Genomic DNA, 22309 nt, shown 5'->3' on the forward strand with positions numbered 1-22309 from the left:
TTGACCAAGAAGGAGAGTGATGGGGTGCTACGCCAGATGACCTGGCCTTCACAGTCACCAGACCTGAACCCAATTGAGATGGTTTGGGGTGAGCTGCACCGCAGAGTGAAGGCAAAAGGGCCAACAAGTGCTAAGCATCTCTGGGAACTCCTTCAAGATTGTTGGAAGACCATTTTCGGTGACTACCTCTTGAAACTCATCAAGAGAATGCCAAGAGTGTGCAAAGCAGTCATCAAAGCAAAAGGTGGCTACTTTGAAGAACTTAGAATATAAGACATATTTTCAGTTGTTTCACACTTTTTTGTTAAGTATATAATTCCACATGTGTTAATTCATAGTTTTGATGCCTTCAGTGTGAATGTACAATTTTCATAGTCATGAAAATACAGAAAAATCTTTAAATGAGAAGGTGTGTCCAAACTTTTGATCTGTACTGTAAGACCCCGGCTCATTTCTTGCCCTGTATGCTTAACATTGGCAATGATGGATGATGTAGTCTAAGGATTATACCTCTGTTCTCTTCCAAAAGTTACGGGACCAGGGCCAAAACTAAATACAAGAACATGAGGCCGGAATCGATGCCACACCACTACTCGAAGAACTCGTACCCAAAAAAATAAGTTACAAAAATGAAATATTCAAGTTACTGTTCCTTTAAATGACTACTGCCAGAGGACTGACAGCTCTAAATGGCGGCGGATGGTTATTAGCATGCAGATAAATATTGACCATCCTCCATAGAAAACACATGGTCAGGCAGCGAGTGCCAATGTGACTGCTGCGTCTGTGTACGGAGGGATGCAAGACTGGGGATCCGGAGCAGAGACGAGGGGGGACGAGGCCAAGGTGTGAACAGACGCAGCATTGTGGAGAGAGACCCTGAACACCGAGAGTTTCATGGCCCCCATGAGGGCCCTTTAAGAAAATAAAGTGCACTGTGCCCCTTCTGCTCCGCGGACAAGAATTGACTATAAAAGGGTCAACCATGACAATATAAATAATTTAAAAAATAACTACGACCTGCTTGCTGACGATTTCCACATGGTATAAGATCTAAAAGTAGTGTAAACAACAAAAAAAAAAGTTATATTCTTTTGATGCTGAATTTTACGTTTACTCCCTAGAAATGTCAAGGTGGGGGCGACACCAAGTAGTGAAATTGGACTATGTGGCTGCGCTGACGATTTAAGTCTATGGATCAATACAAGAAGCGTAATTTTCCCTTATTATCCATGATTGTTCTGCACTTATCTTTCTTACCATAAATGAATATGAATGGACGCACCTATCATTTATTGTCCTCTTTATATATTGCCGTCATCATGTTATACAGCGCTGTGTACTTACAATTGCTCATTTTGCCTTTCTACCCAGATAATTCTTCTCATTTCTGCAGGGAAAAGAGACTTCCTGTTTCTACATAGAGCAGAGAAATCATTCCTCTTCAGCTCTTGACCCAGCTGCTCCCCTTCCCCCTACCAAGGTCTTTTGCAGTGACGGATGACTCATGCAGGGAAAATTGACCTCCTTTTTCTACATAGAGCTTAGAAGGATTCAGCTGGTCAGTTATTAATCAGGTGAGGTCATAGACCTAATGGAAAAGAGAATTATCAGGGTAGAAAGGCAGAGGAAAAGGAGGAGGAGGAGGAAAAGGAGGAGGAAGAGGAGGAAAAGGAGGAGGAAGAGGAGGAAAAGGAGGAGGAAAAGGAGGAGGAAGAGGAGGAAAAGGAGGAGGAAGAGGAGGAAAAGAAGGAGGAAGAGGAGGAAAAGAAGGAGGAAGAGGAGGAAAAGGAGGAGGAAGAGGAAGAGGAAGAGGAAGAGGAGGAGGAGGAGGAGGAGGAGGAGGAGGAGGAGGAGGAGGAGGAGGAGGAGGAGGAGGAGGAGAACGACGAGTAGGGCTTCTTTAATGTGTGTGACTTGTCAACTCGATCCGCTCTATTTTGCAATTATTAAATTCTCAAATTTCACAATCTCCACAATTCTTGTAAATGAGCCTTTAGATTGTTGGGAAATAAAAACAAATATATGTCAAAGATTTTTCTCACTTTGAAACAATGGAAAAAAAAAAAAGTGCAGTTCTGTTCTAACAAGTGGGCCTATAGGGGGCGCCAATAATCCATCATCATCACTAAGAGGGGATTGTCCAGGACTAGATAATTGGACTCTTCCATTAGGAAACAGAGGCACTGGTGCTACCCAGTCTTATGACTGCTCTACACTATGCAAAGCAATGCAGTCCGCAATACCAGATGCAGACTATAGACAAGGGAGGCGCTGTTTCTGTAAAAACTCCTGATCTCATACAACGGCTTTAAAAAGACATTTTAATATGTAAATCTACAAGCGGTTTTCACAATCCTTCCTCTTTGCTTACAGAGAAGGGAGGGATGGAAACCTGCTGAAATAGCAGGGGATCCGCAGGGGCTTCCAGGGGGAGACTTCCTATAGTTCGGATCAGTCCAGGGGGGTGGTGTAATCACAATGTATTTATTCTGTGAAGAGATGATTTGCAGAGTTCATAAATCGAATAGTCCAGCAGAAAAAAAAAACCCACAGACCCCATCATTGATGTGAAGGATTTGTCCCATATTTGTTAAAAGGGTCTCCTGACGATGAACTGATCACAGCCTGGACCGCTAACAATCAGCTATATGTGGGGAAACACTGTAACAAGTGCTCAGTTTCCCACAGCGCCCCCAAAGGAGAAATGTGGCAGAGTCCCCCAGAGCAGGAGTTGATTCTTACAGCTGTATAAATAATTAAAATAGGACGAAGATCACGTTATACAAGCAGAGAAACCACCTGGAAATCTACCTGGCACACAGACGTCTCCAGGTCTTGGCAGGTTTTACTGTAGGGCATTGCTCTGGCACGTGATCCGCCCCATGTCCTAATAACGAAGAAATGCCCGAAAAGTGTGAATTACATAACAGTTCCCGTGCCCAGATGGCACAGCACGGCAGACACGTGCTTCTTATAACGATGGACCAGGACAACGTGTCCACACCATAGACAATATACATGCCCACATTTAATCGGGACAAACTCCTCAGTCCGTTTCTCTTGTGAGAAAATCGGATGTCTGAACGAGGCCTTCTTCCTCATGAAAAAAAAATAATGTATGAATAAATTGACAACTGTGATTTACCATTTATATTGTCAAAGGGGTGTGTCCCTACTAAGTATTAAAGTGGCAGCACTGATTGGTTAGTGCCAGAGTATTTAGTGCCTGCAACTGCAGGAAAAACAGATAATCGGAACAACGTAGAGTTTAAGAAAATATGCTCCAGAATTGTTATTTCACAGGGAATATGGGGACAGACCCCTTTAAGGAGCTCCTGTTTAATTCTTAGTATTTAAAAAAGGTTATCCAGGAAATTTTTTTTCCCTTGCACAGACTCTGATATTTCAGGTCATCACCATTCAAATGAGCTGCAATACCGGACACAACCCATCAACAATAGTGGCGCTCTAATAAAGAGAAAAAGAAAAGATGCATCTCTCTAATCCGGAGCATAATTACATGCCACAGACGCACATCTATGACTCATATTTGCCTTTAATTCCAGCACAATTTAAAGCTTCATTGCTCCAAACATCTGACCTGTTCCTCCAGCCTGCAATTACCCTGGCTTTGCTTTGACAGTGGAGCTTATAATTATCTGCTTCGTGTTTTCCTACATCGGAGGAGTCTTTTATGGAACATTTAAAAACATAAATATTTAATATTCTTTGTTTTTAAAAAATCACATTCATTGTTAGAAAACGTTAATTGCAGGACGGTCATTTATCTCCTGATAACGTTACATTGTACTATTACTTAAAGGGTAATTCCATAATTCAATAAAGACTATGCTTTCCTATACAGATGATCACAGCAAAGAAATGTAAACCATCAGGTAGACTTTTATTTCTCACTGGGAATATTTGCTGCAAAGAAATGTGGCTCATTGTATGGCAGACACCGTGGTCAATGCAGGACTGCTCAGAACTGGATCCAGTCTGCACTGTCCCCAGGACTGATCTGCACTGGCTATAACAGGACTGTGGCGGTCAGCCCCTGCACTTGTGTCCTCTGACAGCCATTGTCTACCCCTAAACCCCTTTTATCTTCCTCCCCCATTCTGGAGCTCTGGTTCCCATGCAGATCCTTGAGTGGGGGGCAGGGAAGCCAGAAAAAGGAAAGCCATTCCCACACTGCATTCAATGCTGATGCACAACAGTGTCAGTCTCCATTGCTGGAGGACAATAGTAGCAAACCCTCAGCTGTGAGAAAAGCTAGTTATGTATTGACTGTAAACAAGAATAGCATCATTCACAGAAAGCAAACAGAGGATGAGATATTGTAGCAAAAAGTATTGGAAAGTTAGAAAACTTTTTAGTAAAACTCCCTTTCCAGATATAGTGAAGGATTTGGGGACCATTATTGCTGAATAGATGGTACAAGCCTAGGGGATGTATCTGTCTTTGAGAACTGGGTGACAGTGATGCACCTTAGGTACAAATTTATTAGGGCTGAAAACTTTTGAAACAAAAATATAGAAAAGTAGCAGCGGTGGCACAAGCACTGAAAATCCGGAGCAGTTACATGCCCTGGTCTTATGGCCGGGTGCTCCCAACTCATAGGACCCACCAGCTTTGCTTTAAGGGGGCACTATTTGCTTTAAAGGGGGCATTTATTTTGCTTTAATGGGGCAGTTACAACTCATTATTCCAGGATTAGCTGGTGCAATACTCGCCTTGCCCGGGGCACCGACAACTCGCACTACAGCTGTTTGGAAACTATTTCGATATGACCTGTCACGCCTTTGTGGCAGAATAGTGGAAAGAAAAGTTTCAGACTTGTTATAAAGCCGATCAGAAGAGGCCGCGGCCGTCCACTCCAGCCGAAATATCCACTATCAGCCCGCAGAGTGATTAAATGTACCGACTCAGAAATGGAAAATCTCTCCTAAAGTGAGACCTTAATATCCGATCAATTATGCATCTGATGTACAGAGAGCGGCGGAGACGTGCTGGGAAGTGAAGTGCAAGATTTCTCTATAAAAGTCCGAAAGTGATCTCCTCCACAATCAGCATTTTTTCCTGGATGTCTGGGAAAATAAGGTATTAAAATTCCATGTACAAGTTCACACAGTGCAAGTCGATTGGATCAGTGTAATACTACATCCTTCATTATTCCTTAAAAAAGAACCTGTCACAATGCATAAATATGTAATTATTCTTACCTGGTGTAAATGCCACTGTTCTCCTGAATCCGGCGATATTTTTCTTTTGTTCCTGCACCCCTCCGTTCCTGAGATACGGTGCCAACTTCCCTCTATATAAATCTAGTCTTATTAGTCAAGAGGGCGGGCTCTCCAGCTCTTCTCTCTGGGTGTATTCTTGAGGACCACGCCTACTTGACTTAAAAAAAAAAAAAAAGCTACAGGAAATAAAAGGGCCATATCTCAGGAATGGAGAGGCGCAGGGACACAAGAAAAACTATGTCGGATTCAGGAGAACAGCGACAATTACTCAACATTAAAAAAAAAATGAAATTACATATTTATGGCGAGTGGTCGGTCACCTCTATATAAGCAAATATGTCCCCATCCCAAACGTTAACCTGAAAATTAGACTTCATCCTTAGTTAATAAAATAGCTGAAAGCATAGAACAAAAGCTCAATATGAAAAGAAGTTAAGGAAATCAACTTGTATTTTTGGTTTTATTAAAATGAGACCTCAGAATTAACACTTCAACTCCCTAGATATCAACATAATGCCCATCTGTGGCAGGAAGTGTTTACATATAATTATCATTCTAACGATAAATTTAGATGTGAAGTAACACACCCTGCACCGAGGTATTCGGCCCTGGCATGGTGCCTCCTCCACAGCACTAACAATGTAGAAGGGCATGGCATGAGCAATACAAGGCAGCAGCCATTTATAGGATTCCGATTACAACAAAGTCGGAAATATTTACCCTAAACATTCCAGGAATGAACTACAACTCTCACCATCTAGAAGGATCAAGCATCATTTCCCTTGTTGTTTTAAGGAGGTCTGAGACTACAGGGTACCAAAGTAGAAGCTGATGGGGTCTTACTGTTAGGAGACTCCGGTAACCTTATAGAAATCATTGTTTCCACCAGTCCACAGAATTATAATGAACTTAAGGAATTTTCCATATATATATATATTTTTTAAATTAATGCTTAATCATTATAAAACATCTCAGCTTCCTGATAATGAAAGAAAACATCCAGAACCTGAAAGCAAAACTTCTCAAACTTGGAAGTTTTCTATAATTGTTTCAAATGTAAACATGTATCAATCATGAGCGGATATTTTTTGTAGACTGGAAACATTGTACAAAACCATTACGAGGTCACAGAGGTCAATGCGGCTGATGTATTGTAGTCATGGGGATATAACAGAATATCAGGACTTCTAAATTATCAGGTGCCAGACTAAAGGACATTTTCTCTATATGTATTATAGGTTTAGAGTTCATCTCTGGTTTTGACTCTAGATACATCTTAGGCTCTTCTTCACCGTGGGGTAAAGATTCAGTTTGCTTCTGTGTCCCAGTATCTGAATATTGTGAGTGAATTTGTGACCAAGGCAAAGTAGCTTGTTGATGTCCAGCACATGTGCCAACCACAGCTATGCCCCCGACGCCTGCCAACCAGATCCCCACAGCTGTGCCCCCAATGCCTGCCAACCAGATCCCCACAGCTGTGCCCCCGACGCCTGCCAACCAGATCCCCACAGCTGTGCCCCCGATGCCTGCCAACCAGATCCCCACAGCTGTGCCCCCGACGCCTGCCAACCAGATCCCCACAGCTGTGCCCCCGACGCCTGCCAACCAGATCCCCACAGCTGTGCCCCCGACGCCTGCCAACCAGATCCCCACAGCTGTGCTCCCCGACGCCTGTCAACCAGATCCCCACAGCTGTGCTCCCCGACGCCTGTCAACCAGATCCCCACAGCTGTGCCCCCGACGCCGGCCAACCAGATCCCCACAGCTGTGCCCCCGACGCCTGCCAACCAGATCCCCACAGCTGTGCCCCCGAAGCCTGCCAACCAGATCCCCACAGCTGTGCTCCCCGACACCTGCCAACTAGATCCCCACAGCTGTACCCCCGACGCCTGCCAACCAGATCCCCACAGCTGTGCTCCCCGACACCTGCCAACTAGATCCCCACAGCTGTACCCCCGACGCCGGCCAACCAGATCCCCACAGCTGTGCCCCCGACGCCTGCCAACAAGATCCCCACAGCTGTGCCTCCGAAGCCTGCCAACCAGATCCCCACAGCTGTGCTCCCCGACGCCTGTCAACCAGATCCCCACAGCTGTGCCCCCGAAGCCTGCCAACCAGATCCCCACAGCTGTGCTCCCCGACACCTGCCAACTAGATCCCCACAGCTGTACCCCCGACGCCTGCCAACCAGATCCCCACAGCTGTGCTCCCCGACACCTGCCAACTAGATCCCCACAGCTGTACCCCCGACGCCGGCCAACCAGATCCCCACAGCTGTGCCCCCGACGCCTGCCAACAAGATCCCCACAGCTGTGCCCCCGACGCCTGTCAACCAGATCCCCACAGCTGTGCCCCCGACGCCTGCCAACCAGATCCCCACAGCTGTGCCCCCGAAGCCTGCCAACCAGATCCCCACAGCTGTGCTCCGACGCCTTGCTAACCAGATCCCCATAGCTGTGCCCCTGAGACAGAGCAACCTGATCACCATAGCTATGCCCCCAATACCGAGCAGCCAGATCACCATAGCTATGCCCCTGACACCGGCCATATCCGCAGTGAACCAGGATGACTCTGGTCCATTACTAGAGGGGCAGCAGTTCTTTGCAATGGTTTCCCTTGCTGGCTTTGAAAAAAAAATAAAAAAAATATGTGATCTTTCACCCTATTACACTATTATGTCCTAATTAGTGCATTTAGCGTCTTTTCCAAAGCAGACACTCCCACCCCCGACTCCCCCTAACTCACATTAATCTGGAAAACTCCTGGGGGGGTGGGTCTCAAACTGGAATGTGTGGAGTTTTAGAGAAGTCGCCTGGTGTAATATTTTGTCCGCACCTTTCGTCTCACTCATCGGTTCCTGGCTTCAGTTTTTAATGGAATATGAATCTGGAATCTCATCCCATCTGCAGGATGGAAAACAGGATCCAAGGGTCAGCCAAAGCCATCAGAGGGTCCGCGGGTGGGGAGAAAGTAACGGCATTCCGATAGGCCAGTGCCATCTCTCTCGTCATTAACTTTCCCTTTTAATGTTGTAACATTGTATCTAACCAAGAGAAGTAGAATATATGGCAGTCTACCGGGAATGCTTAAAGAGCAACTCCGTCATACCGGAGCAAATTGTGATCCACTGTCATGGGCTACTAACCTGGCCTTACATTTAACAAGAAATCCATCGAAATACGTGTAAAGTAGAAAACATGGTTGAGAACAACCTTTAAAAAAGGAACCCAAAATATGTGAAAATAATCAGTATAGCCCCCAGAACTGATTTTTGCCGAATATGATGCTGTAGTGAAATAATGGTGGACAAATGAGGAATCAAGGTTTGTATAAAACGGAACTGCAATTCCCCAATGCTCTCTGGCTATGTGCCCACGATGCAGAAATACTCTGAATTTTTCCTGAGCATTTCTGCATCTCCCTGGCAGAAAAAACACATGCGGATTGTACAAGCGTTTTTTCCTGCCAGGGACATTACGATTTTAGCATCACTCACAAGTGCTTGACAACTTGGTCACACTATATGCAACCAGCATGGATTTACAGTATATAGTGTGACCGTAAAGAATGGTAAAAAATAAATATCATACTTACCTTCCAAACGCATACTGGGCACACAGCCTTATTGTTAACATCTTCCCTTTGTGGCTGTGTTCCCACTATGCGTTTTTTAAGCCTTTCCGCAGCGGCAATTTCGCTGCAGAAACGCTTAAAAAACACTTGGTAGAAGGTCTGCCATGTTCCCCAATGATAATCCGCATGTGCTGTGCACATGCTGCGGAAATTTCCACTGCGGATTATCATTGCGGAAAAATCCGCAGCACTACCAATTATTTTGCGGAATCGCAACGTTTTCGTCCCCATTGACTTGCATTGAATCGCTTAATATCCGCATCACTACATGTGCACGTACGGATATTAAGCGATTCAATGTGCGGATGGTAAAATAAAAAATATACAGTACAGACCAAAAGTTTGGACACACTTTCTCATTTAAAGAAATTTCTGCATTTTCTTGACTATGAAAATTGTACATTCACACTGAAGGTATCAAAACTATGAATTACCACATGTGGAATTATATACTTAACAAAAAAGTGTGAAACAACTGAAAATATGTCTTATATTCTAGGTTCTTCAAAGTAGCCACCTTTTGCTTTGATGACTGCTTTGCACACTCTTGGCATTCTCTTGATGAGCTTCAAGAGGTAGTCACCAGAAATGGTCTTCCAACAATCTTGAAGGAGTTCCCAGAGATGCTTAGCACTTGTTGGCCCTTTTGCCTTCACTCTGCGGTCCAGCTCACCCCAAACCATCTCGATTGGGTTCAGGTCTGGTGACTGTGGAGGCCAGGTCATCTGGCGTAGCACCCCATCACTCTCTCTGTTGGTCAAATAGCCCTTACACAGCCTGGAGGTGTGTTTGGGGTCAAGGTCCAGTTGAAAAATAAATGATGGTCCAACTAAACACAAACCGGATGGAATAGCATGCCGCTGCAAGATGCTGTGGTAGCCATGCTGGTTCAGTATGCCTTCAATTTTGAATAAATCCCCAACAGTGTCACCAGCAAAGCCCCCCCACACCATCACACCTCCTCCTCCATGCTTCACGGTGGGAACCAGGCATGTAGAGTCCATCCGTTCACCTTTTCTGCGTCGCACAAATACACGGTGGTTGGAACCAAAGATCTCAAATTTGGACTCCTCAGACCAAAGCACAGATTTCCACTGGTCTAATGTCCATTCCTTGTGTTCTTTAGCCCAAACAAGTCTCTTCTGCTTGTTGCCTGTCCTTGGCAGTGGTTTCCTAGCAGCTATTTTACCATGAAGGCCTGCTGCACAAAGTCTCCTCTTAACAGTTGTTGTAGAGATGTGTCTGCTGCTAGAACTCTGTGTGGCATTGACCTGGTCTCTAATCTGAGCTGCTGTTAACCTGCGATTTCTGAGGCTGGTGACTCGGATAAACTTATCCTCAGAAGCAGAGGTGACTCTTGGTCTTCCTTTCCTGGGGCGGTCCTCAGGTGAGCCAGTTTCTTTGTAGCACTTGATGGTTTTTGCAACTGCACTTGGGGACACTTTCAAAGTTTTCCCAATTTTTTGGACTGACTGACCTTCATTTCTTAAAGTAATGATGGCCACTCGTTTTTCTTTACTTAGAATTTGTATTTTGGCAAGAAAAAAGCAGCTAACAGTCTATTCAGTAGGACTATCAGCTGTGTATCCACCAGACTTCTGCACAACACAACTGATGGTCCCAACCCCATTTATAAGGCAAGAAATCCCACTTATTAAACCTGACAGGGCACACCTGTGAAGTGAAGACCATTTCCGGTGACTACCTCTTGAAGCTCATCAAGACAATGCCAAGAGTGTGCAAAGCAGTCATCAAAGCAAGAGGTGGCTACTATGAAGAACCTAGAATATAAGACATATTTTCAGTTGTTTCACTGTGTGTGGTTTCAGCTGCGCACATGCTGTGGATTATCATTATGGAAAAAAACGCAGCACTACTAATTATTTTGTGGAAGCGTTGCGTTTTCGCCGCCATTGAGTTGCATTGGAACGCATGGATTCCGCATCACTGTATATCTGGATGCGCATTCCATGCATTTCAATGTGCGGATGGTACCCGGGTGTGGAGGACAGGAGACTCTCCTCTGGACCCGGGTACCATAGCAACTGTGAAAAAAAGAATAAAATAAAAAATAAATATTATACTTACCTTCTGATGGCCCCCGGTGTGCTTGTCTTCTCTTGCCGGTAGCTCGCGATGGACTGGAGGATCTGCGCTGACGTCATAGTCATGTGACGGGTCAAGCGACAGGTCCTTCAGTGTACCGCGATCTGCCAACAAGGGAGAACGGAGGGAAGCAAGACACCGGGGGCCATCGGAAGGCAAGTATAGATTTATTTTTTTTATTTTTAAACATTCTTTCAGTCACACTATATAAATCCATGCCGTTTCCATGGATTTATATAGTGGGACCAAGTTGACAAGCACTTTCCAAGTGATGCTAAAAGTCGCTTGGAAAGCGCTTGTCAATCCACATGCGGAAATGCATGTGAAGAACGCTTCACATCCGCATGCGTTTTTTTCTGCCAGGGACATGCAGAAACGCTCAGGAAAAAATCCGTAGCATTTCTGCATCGTGGGCACATAGCCTGTGAGTGATCAGAGGTGCAGCAGTGTCCTGTACCTGCCGAGCCAAACACAAAGGCTGCAGAAATGCAAAATCAGGAGGAGGAATAAAGGGAGAATCTCTACACAAAGCCCAATGGAAACCAGGTAAAGTGAATTTAGGTTCAGAGGTTTCTCACCGAGAACGAAAGACGTCAGACAAGTTCCCTAAGTACAAGACAAGTAATTCTAGTTGTCACATCGAAGAAGACACATTGGTAAATATTGTATCACTAAGTTACCAAACAAACCAAATAAAATATTTCTCAGTATCTGCAGTATTCACAGTGTATCACATTACTGATCCTGTACTGATCCTCAGTTACATCCTGTATTATACTCCAGAGCTGCACTCCCTATTCTGCTGGCGCAGTCACTGTGTACATACATTACATTACTGATCCTGAGTTACATCCTGTATTATACTCCAGAGCTGCACTCACTATTCTGCTGGTGCAGGCACTGTGTACATACATTACATTACTGATCCTGAGTTACATTCTGTATTATACTCCAGAGCTGCACTCACTATTCTGCTGGTGCAGTCACTGTGTACATACATTACATTACTGATCCTGAGTTACATCCTGTATTATACTCCAGAGCTGCACTCACTATTCTGCTGGTGCAGGCACTGTGTACATACATTACATTACTGATCCTGAGTTACATTCTGTATTATACTCCAGAGCTGCACTCACTATTCTGCTGGTGCAGTCACTGTGTACATACATTACATTACTGATCCTGAGTTACATCCTGTATTATACTCCAGAGCTGCACTCACTATTCTGCTGGTGCAGTCACTGTGCACATACATTACATTACTGATCCTGTATTATACTCCAGACAATGTATAAGGTTGGGGAGGTAGTAGAACTGTAAGCGGAGTTCAGCTCTGAAGCTGCACGTCACACTTCATTCATACCCAAATCCCATATTCTGCTGCATGGTCTATAAACGCTGCTCTAAATGTTGGAAGATGTAGGAAATCATTCTGCACAACACGGTGCACCAGATAACGGAGCTTTATATGACTTCAGTCAATTATTGGGAGACAAGGTTGTTGCTTACATGAAACATCCAGTGGTTTTGTTTGCAGCTCTAGATGTGACTGGAGTAGAACGTTCATTAAAGTTACATAGTTTCCATTCCCGCACAAGTACAAGGCTTTATACTGACACTGAGCTGCTATTGCTACAATGTGTCACAACGTAGCGTCATCTTCGGTCCTAACCATTTCCTCTTGAAGATGCTGAGGTAACAAACGTTTTACTGTAAAGGAAGACAAGACGCCCACTGACAGCGAGGGGTGACTCAGCGCGGCGGGCGACATTCCTGCGCCAGGTGAGAGCCGGTGGCCGAGACCTCGCAACAAAACCACGGGAACAATGAAACATTAAATGACAAATGTTCCCCCATGTGGAAATCTGTGAGCGGCGATCACTGGTGGAATAATAGATTTATGGATCATACTTTTTAAAGGGAATCTGTTACTTGTCTCAAACCTGTAATTTTTATTACCTGGAGTAAACGCTGCCGTTCTCCTGAATCCGGAGAGGTTTTTCATTTGTTCCTCTCTTCTCTGAATATAAATCGATTTGCATTTTTCTTTTTTTTTTGTCTTATGATATTCTATAACATTTTGGGGGCTTAATTCATCAAAATGACACGTGCTTCATAAATTTTGTGCAAATACCAAAAAAGATCTTTATTTTTGTCTAAGTTGTTGCTCTAAAAAGTTGCAAAAACCAAGTCTCATTTTCCACTATAATGTTGATGTTACGCACCGGTCTGGGCTGCGACGGGCTCTGCGACCTTCCACCATGGCCGCCACCTTTGCTGTGCCCCACATTGTATCTGTTACATCATAGTTTATTTGCTGTTTGGAGCACTCCACCATCCATTCATACATCTTGCAAAGCTTCTGTGACCCTGCAGACCCTCAGTCCTTCTGGATTATCAGACTGATTGCAGTAACCTAATGAGCCGTTATTGGACTCTGTTCATACTGTGCGCTCTTCCTAGCAAAGACGCCTGTGGTTCTTCTTCCTGCCTCGGACTTGCGTTTCCCTCTTCTGCCCTTTGGGTCCTGCTTCCTCCGCCTGCTTCCAGCCGCTTCCCTCATCGCCCTGGTCCCGTGTGTCCCCCCTGATTTGGGCCTTTGTGAATCCACCAACTAGTTGAGTAGAACAGTTGCAAAATTGGTACAAAAAAAAAATAATAATTCAGGCATACAAAAAGTCACTCCATGGTGGGACTGGAGCGGATTTGGGCAAGTTTTTTTTTTTTTCTTTTTTTAAAAAGTCGTAAATCAATAAATCAGCCGTCAACATCTGGATGGAAACCCCAAACCTCAGCCACAATGACCAACATAAAAGAAAACAGGCGAACACAGAAAATAAACTTTTAAAAGGGCATAAACAGCAACAATGATACCAGTCTTGTAATAATCCGATGTGCCAGCGGTGAGAAATTGAGCTTTGAACTTGCAGGTAAATTAAAGTGCACTGGGGGCGTGTGAATACTGTGAGCGCAGACACGCCTACAATGCACAGACACACCTCCAATGCACAGACACGCCTACAATGCACATGGCTTCACAGTTTAATTTCTCAGTGCTGTCATGTCGAATTACTACAAGATAGGTATGATGTTTATTGTTGTACTTTGACCTATACAGCCTGCTTCAGTAGGAAATATCCGGACTGGTTCCCTTTAATTAGTGGAAGTCATGGAGGTAGGATCTACATAGCGAGGAGGCCTCATTACTGACGAAGGCACAGGAGCGCTGAATGGGTCATATGGATCAGCCACCCTACCTATAAAATGCGCTGTTCAACTCGTTTTAAGTCAAAAAGATGTTGTAGGCATTGGACACAGAGCTCACATCCAGCCTATATTACTGAGAGAGACACGTAGGGCTCACATCCAGCCTATATTACTGAGAGAGACACGTAGGGCTCACACCAGCCTACAGTGGGGAAAATAAGTATTTGATACACTGTCGATTTTGCAAGTTTTCCCACCTACAAAGAATGGGGGGGGTCTGTAATTTTTATTGTAGCTACACTTCACCTTTGAGAGACAGAATCTATAAAGGTCAGGTCAGACGTTTCCTGTAGTTCTAGACCAGGTTTGCACCCACTGCAGCAGGGATTTTGGCCCCCTCCTCCATACAGATCTTCTCCAGATCTTTCAGGTTTCGAGACTGTCGCTAGGCAACATTGAGTCTTACCTCCCTCCAAAGATTTTCTATTGGGTTCAGATCTGGAGACTAGACTGGCTAGGCCACTCCAGGACCTTCAAATGCTTCTTACGGCGCCACTCCTTAGTTGCCCTGGCTGTGTGTTTCGGGTCATTGTCATGATAGAAGACCCAGCCACGAGCCATCTTCAATGCTCTTACTAAGGGAAGGAGGTTGTTGGCCAAAATCTCACGATACATGACTCCATCCACCCTCCCTTCAATACGGTGAAGTCGTCCTGTCCCCTTTGCAGAAAAGCACCCCCAAAGTATGATGTTTCCCCCACCACGCTTCATGGATGGGATGGTGTTCTTGGGGTTGTACTCATCCTCTTTCTTCCTCCAAACGTAGCGAGTGGAGTTGATAACAAAAAGTTCTATTTTGGTCTCATCTGACCACATAACCTTCTCTCATGCCTCCTCTGGATCATCCAGATGGTCACCAGCGAACTTCTAACGGGCCTGGACATGTGCTGGTGTGAGCAGGGGGACCTTGCGTGCCCTGCAGGATTCTAATCCATGACGGCGTAGTGTGTTACTAACGGTAATGTTTGAGACTGTGGTCCCAGCTCTCTTCAGGTCATTGACCAGGTCCTCCCATGTAGTTCTGGGCTGATTTTTGACCTTTCTCAGAATCATCTTTACCCCATGAGGCGAGATCTTGCATGGAGCCCCAGACCGAGGAAGATTGACAGTCATCTTGTGTTTCTTCCATTTTCTAATAATTCTGCCAACACTTGTTGCCTTCTCACCAAGCTGCTTGACTATTGTCCTGTAGCCCATTCCAGCCTTACGCAGGTCTACAATTTTGTCCCTGGTGTCCTTGGACAGCTCTTTGGTCTCGGCCATGGTGGAGAGGTTGGAGTGTGATTGAGTGGGTGGACAGGTGTCTTTTATACAGGTAACGAGTTCAAACAGGTGCAAGTAATACCGGTAATGAGTGCAGAACAGGAGGGCTTCTTAAAGAAAAACTAACAGGTCTGTGAGACTCATAATTCTTGCTGGTTGGTAGGAGATCAAATACTTATTTCATGCAATAAAATGCAATTTAAGTCTGTAAAAATCATACAAAGTGACTTTCTGGCTTTTATTTTAGATTCTGTCTCTCACAGGTGAAGTGACCTACGATAAAAATTACAGACCTCTCCATTCTTTGTAGGTGGGAAAACTTGCAAAATCAGAAGGTATCAAACACTTATTTTCTCCACTGTATATTACCGGGAGAGCCACGAAGGTCTCACACATCCAGCCTATATTACCGGGAGAGAAACACTGGTCTCACATCCAGCCTATATTACCGGGAGAGACACGAAGGTCTCACATCCAGCCTATATTACCGGGAGAGACACGAAGGTCTCACATCCAGCCTATATTACCGGGAGAGACACGAAGGTCTCACATCCAGCCTATATTACCGGGAGAGACACGCAGGTCTCACATCCAGCCTATATTACCGGGAGAGACACGCAGGTCTCAACTATCACAGGTCTTTAATAGTATCGGTCTTCTCATATGGACCTTTTGGGCACCCCTTAGACTCTAGGGCCCGGGTGCGACTACAACCCCTGCACCCACTATAGTTTTGCCCCTGGATACATTTGTTGCTTTCTCGCCGCAAACCTTGAATGGCAAACAAATCAACAGTACTCCCTAAGTTATATCTAAGAAAGCAGAGTGACAGCCATCACTGCCGCCATGACAGCTCCTATAGAGCGGACGCTGCCAGCAACATGATCGGTCAGGACAATGGGGTCATGAATCATCCCAGCGTCAAAGACTCGTCTTACCGGCAGATAAGTGGAAAACTGTGATTGTGGATTCTCCTCCGGCAAAGCTTCGAGAAATGAAAGAGAAACGAGTCCGTCCTCGTAGCGTCGAGCTGCAGCTGCTCAGGGTGTAACCAGACACCGGGGCCTTGGGCGCAGGTAAGGGCTGGGCTTCCCCGGCACAGGTAAACAGGAAAGGGGGGGCAACGAACCCAAGGTCGGAAGGACAATTTACACCTATAGAGACTGGGACATGTGACCTGCGCCATAACAGGATCCTATAGAATGCTGCAGACATCCGTCAACTTTGTCTGGTTCTGTAGCAGTGTACACAGATTGCAATCAAATCAGTCCCCGATACCAGAAGCTCACAATCTAATCTCTCATGTTTGCATTTCAGGAAGAAGGAAACTTGTAAAAATGCAATAAAAGTAGAAAAACTTTGTACAAAATGTTCTTCTGTTCTCTAAAGCTGCCCGAGACAACAGCAACACCATGAATAGTGTCAGCGTGACCACCATAGATGTATCCAATGGCAATCATTGCCAACAAAACCTCGCAAAGTTCCATCAGGATATGTTCACACTGAGGAATTTAAGGCAGAAATTCAAGGCACCAAATCAGTTTTTTGACAAAGTTTTCAGATCTGATGCGGTTTTTGGAAGTTTTCTTTTTCGTAGATTTTTGACTTTACACTTTCACGTTTCGATCGGATTCCATGAGGAATCGACATCAAAGAAGTGACATGACACTTCTGGATTTTCCGCAGCAAGATTTTCACAACCTCAGGAAATAAAAACTTACTGAACAGAAATGTGGACTTCCCATTGTAATTAATAGGAGAAGTTTTCAAAAAGTATTTGAAACTATTTTTTTTTTTTTTTTTTCAAAATAGATTTTTGAGCAGATCCGCTTCAATAGATTAATTTGGAGCTGCTGCATGATGAAATGTGAGCAATAGTATAAAAGTATGACAGTCCCAGAAGTTTCAGGAACAAAGTCTAAAAACACTTTTCTTATTAAGGAAACTTCAAAAACTTCTTGGGATATGAAATTCTACATTAGATTTTTAGTGCCGGATCAACAACTTTTTTAGATTACGAGATGATGGATTAACAGGATTCTCACTGTACTTCATGTTCAGCATCATTCTAAAAGAAGAGTAATCTGTAATCTCATTTAATCTGTCATGAATGATGCTTCACAAATGGCAGATTAACAAATGCGCAGAGAAAAAAAAAGGTATATAAAAAAAAAAAAAAAAAGAGAATAAAAAACAAAAACACAACACACACCAGTTCGTGTAGACGATGAAAAATGACATGACTGCTGGATTAGGAGATTTTTGATGGGGTTTACAATATGGAGAGGATCCGAACCCCCACCCCTCCCCCTCGGTAATTCTGGGTTACAGGAATTTTGCCAATTATAGTTTGATGTTCATTTCTGGATTTTTTTATTATTTCTTTTTTTAGTATGACCCATTCTGGGGACCTCAGCCCGCTTCCACAACCTGTGGGATGATTCCTGAGGACATGGCTGGGAGCGGCCAGGAATTTGCTGCAATTCCGCGAATTATTCCCCCAGGAGGATCACAAGCTACAGCCGAGAGGTATCCACTAAATTTATGGCACCTTGTACAGCGCAGCGTCATTCTGCTAATAATTCACTGGACCTGACAAGTGCCGGATTATCAAATGTTCCAGATTATCAGCCAGCCATAGGTGACATCCACTCTCTGATCTCCAGGTGCATTTATATTCTCCGACCCGTGTCCATTAAATGTAAGCAGATTATTTAATAGCTAGCTTAGACCGGCCGACAGCACCACCATACACACAGATTGATCAGTAATAGATGGCTCAGTGAACATAGGTGGTTGTTCTCTGCAGCACGTGATGCTGCCGAGAACGATGAGTTGGGTTTTTTTGGGGGGTTTTTTAGGCAATGTAATTTCACCTGCCTGAAGTTCAAGAAAAATGCTCCTTCGTCCAGTGAAATGATTTTTAAGCTTATTTATAATTTATCATTCTCGGCAGCCTGTGCTGCCGAGAACAACAGCAGCAGCCGCCTGTGCTGCCGAGAACAACAGCAGCAGCCTATGTGCCCAGAACGTTTGTATTAATGATCATACTGAGTGAATGGAAATATGAATGGGGGAAATCGGGAGGGACGACGGCTGCCCGAACCATCAGCCAAGAACTATATAAAGCGTATGGGTCCCTAAATCAGTCAGAAAGATGTAAAATAAGTGGGAACTTTACAAGACAAGGATCAAAGGACGGCACAGGAAGAAGAAGCGCTGCAGATTCCGAGATCTGATAGTCTGGTGCTTCCTAAGTGCAGAAGATTATGGTCTAGATTTGACGGAAAGAAGTTATTGGCTAAAAGTTCTAGAAAAGTTTTAAGATAAGTTGTAGAGAAAAGGATTCCTGATCAGTGCGGAGACCCCCAGATCACTAGGACCTAATTGGGACGTAAGAGCTACACAGACAGAACACGCTCCTGTCACAGCCCGCCGGTGGAGGGGGGGGGGCTCCCGTCATAGCCCGTCGGGGGGGGGGGGGGATGCTCATATGTCCATGTTTTTTGGCTGACCATGTGTCCATGCAAAAATCACAGTGATATGTCCAATTTTTGATAGGAGTCACAGATCAAAGTCACTCATTCGGGTTTAAGGATCCATGAAAAGTCGCGGACAGCACATGGACGACATCAGTGCGGCCCGAAACGAACGCTGCAGCGGACGGGAGAAGATTTACAGATTCATTTTTTCATTTGTGATGGACACAAAGACGACACCAGAGAAAAGGGTTATGTACAAGAAAAATTACTGACGTTTGAATCAAGCCTTAGCGATCACAGGGGTCTCACCAGCCGGACCCTCACTCTCATGCCAAAGGTTTTCCAGCAGTGCATTACTCTTTAAGGGGTTTTCCATCCCTGTGACATCATCCACCAGCCCACTCAGGTCACAAGTACGGGGTTTTCCCCACTCAAGAACTCCCCAATATTAATATCACTTCTCTCCATGACACAGACTTCCAGTCTTAGATCTCAAAGTCGCACTGCGGAGACCCCCTCCCATGATAGTGTAAGGTTGGAAACCCCCTTTAAAATCAGAGAACTTCCCAGAAATAAATCAGCCACTGGAGGAATAATCCGGGTCACTTTTGGGAGGGGGCCGATACACGAGTTACATACAAAGATGCGAGGATTAGATGGCCACAATTAGCTCTGCTACATCTGTATAATGAGATTCAATCAAACTTTCATATATTTAGAGTGTAGAAAGTCAGCTCTGCTACATCTCCCCTGTGTATATAAACACAGATGTAGCAGAGATGGGACTTTGTACATCATAAAATCCAACAAAAAAGTTCTAACTGTGCTAATCCACATCACGGCTGTAATCATAATCTCTATATGGCACCAACATAAACCGCAGCGCTTTACAATTCAGAGGTACATATACAATAGTCATCAGTAACAGTAATTAAAGCAAAAATAATGCCGACCCTGCTCGCAAGAGCTTACAATCTACAAAGGCTGTAAGAAAACCCTTCGCACCCTCTAAGAAAGGCAAGACAAGAACAGATCAGGAGTTTAACCTGATGACAAACTCGGCTCTGCTGTATCTGTGTGTTAGCCTGCACAGTCCCAGCAGCACACACAGCACAGATCTGATCCAGCAGGGACTGCAGACGTGTCCTGGCAGCACAGCACCACTGGCTGGAAGGCTCCATAGACAACCAGTGCTGGGAACATGGTGACCTGTCCCTGACTCAGTCAGGTGCATATGGCCAGCAGCACATGTGGAATGAATGCAGGGAGCAGGGGTGAGCATGTAGAGACTATGATACTTAGAAAAGGAAGTGTCCCTTTAAACCCTCCCATCCCCCTCTCCCCCTGTTGTAGCACTTGGTGGGTTCTTGGGGGGCTCTGCACCTCTTGCTACTTTCCCTCCCTGCTTACCTCGGTTTCTCAGCGAGTTTTCAGCCTTCCCGACCCTCCTGTTGCCTGAGATCCTGCTTGGAAGCCGCCAGCAGCTGCTCTGAGAAAACTTTTCTGAGTGATTCAGAGTCCAAAGCTGCAGTGACTGCAGGAGAGGGCGCTCTGCCGCCACGTGGCGGCCAGACCGTGAATTACAATGAGTTAACACTTTATACATTGTCAGACCAGTAGGGGGCAGAGCTGTCTGAACTGCAGGGGCACCTGTTTAGGGGGTGAGGGATGAAAACTGGCGCAGTCCTTGTGCTGTTTGTTGCTCAGCAAGTTTTATAGTTTATTTATTCTTCATTTATTATAGACTTCATTGTAACTGGTGGCGCAACATAAGATCGCAGTGTTACATCGCCAGCAGTAACAGTAGAGGCGCGCGCACGGGACGTATGTGCTGAGAGTTACGGGATTTGCTGCACATTTCATTTTTTGCATTGCAAAAAGTTAATTCTGCTGCAGAGATTGATGGGTTATAAATCTCCAGTGCAAGGAAGGTTTTCCCGATGGTATTTTGCAAAATCTCCTCCATAATACTGGTGCTGTAACATGACTGATCACCCACCGTATACAACCTGAGCACAGGGGCTCAAATGTCCCCGCTTAATGCCCCGCACCGCAGCGAATGGATCCCACCGGTATAGAAGTTACCATCTATCATGGAATCAATGGTGCTCTAGAAATAAATAATAATAATAATAAATCCTATTATTTCTGTGAAAGGGAAGAATTTGTATTTTTGAAATTACATTTATCTGTCTACATTACACTGGACTAAACCTTTTACTGGAGCAAAAATGTCAAGGCCGCCCCCTGATAACAGCCCAGAGCATCATCCTCCTCCACCATCTGTACAGGGGGCACAATGCAGTCAGGGGGTAACGTCCTCCTGGAATCACCAAACCCAGACTCCTCCATCAGACGCAGATAGAGGAGTGTGATCCGTCACTGCACAGGACATGTCTCCTCCACAGTCCAGTGGTGGCGGCTTTACACCACTCCATCCGACGCTCGGCATTGTGCTTGGTGATGTACGGCTGCAGGCGGCTGCTCAGTCATGAAGCTCCTGGCGGGGGCGCAGTGTTTGTACTGATACCAGAGGTGGTCTGTACTCTGCAATTATGGGGTCAGCAGAGCGGTGGGAACTTTTCTGAGAGAGAGAAAAGAAAGAAAAGTGAATGGATAGATAAATAATAGATAGATAATAGATAGATAGATAATAGATAGATAATAGATAGATAGATAATAGATAGATAATAGATAGATATAGATAATGAAATGTAACCTGGCCGCTATTTCTCTCACTGTACAGGAATGTGAATGTTCTAGATGTAAGAATAAACATTCGTTTCTTGAGGCAGCAGAACATTACAGGTATTATCTGGTGGTGTGCGGGACGTCACTATGTTACTATGTCAGATATCCATGATGGGGTGTATGGGATGTGCTCAGTATACAGACCGCTCGCCTATCTTCGCCTATCTTCTATTCTCAGCCTGTTTTCAGTCACTGGCGTCTTCTGCTGGAAAGTGTCAGAATTGCAGATACATGTAACAAGGAGAAAAAGACACTGCCTGTAGATGGGCACACCTCATATAATATACAATACAAAAAGGTTTATTGAAATCACAGAAAACAACATTTTAAACATTTAAAAACTAACAAATGATAGATGTTGCCTCCCCCAAGCCACATTTATTCACGTGTTGGTGCTATATAAAAATAAATATTATTATTATAATATATTGCTGCCTCCATGAGCCAATAATATGATAAGTAGAGATGAGAGGAGAGAGGATGCAGGGAGAACCCCCCGCGTATCGCCGTATAGCTCACGGCTTCATCAGGGGATGCCGGCTGGGATCTCTGTGC

The 22309-nt window shown here is 44.7% G+C and overlaps 1 protein-coding gene and 1 long non-coding RNA gene across 3 annotated transcripts in view; one reads left to right on the forward strand and one right to left on the reverse strand.

Moving 5' to 3' along the window:
- The window catches only part of CD82 (CD82 molecule), a 43856-nt gene extending 23288 nt beyond the window's left edge, over positions 1–20568 (reverse strand). Inside the window, exon 1 of one of the 2 annotated variants that reach the window (XM_073658161.1) lies at positions 20414–20568. The gene's annotated coding sequence lies outside the window, so the exon portion shown is untranslated. Of the gene's footprint in view, positions 1–16459; positions 16606–20413 lie in introns of those variants that run through there. The other variant, XM_073658162.1, reaches the window with a different exon arrangement.
- Positions 16482–20622, forward strand: LOC141173754 (uncharacterized). Its single transcript, XR_012252660.1, has 3 exons — positions 16482–16597; positions 17914–18050; positions 19083–20622. It is a non-coding gene; the product is annotated as an uncharacterized lncRNA (long non-coding RNA).
- The last annotated feature ends 1687 nt before the right edge of the window (positions 20623–22309 follow it).

This window comes from Phyllobates terribilis, unplaced genomic scaffold (genome assembly GCF_046119375.1).
Source record: "Phyllobates terribilis strain yellow unplaced genomic scaffold, ASM4611937v1 Scaffold_13__5_contigs__length_258822181, whole genome shotgun sequence".
Lineage (NCBI taxonomy): Eukaryota > Metazoa > Chordata > Amphibia > Anura > Dendrobatidae > Phyllobates > Phyllobates terribilis.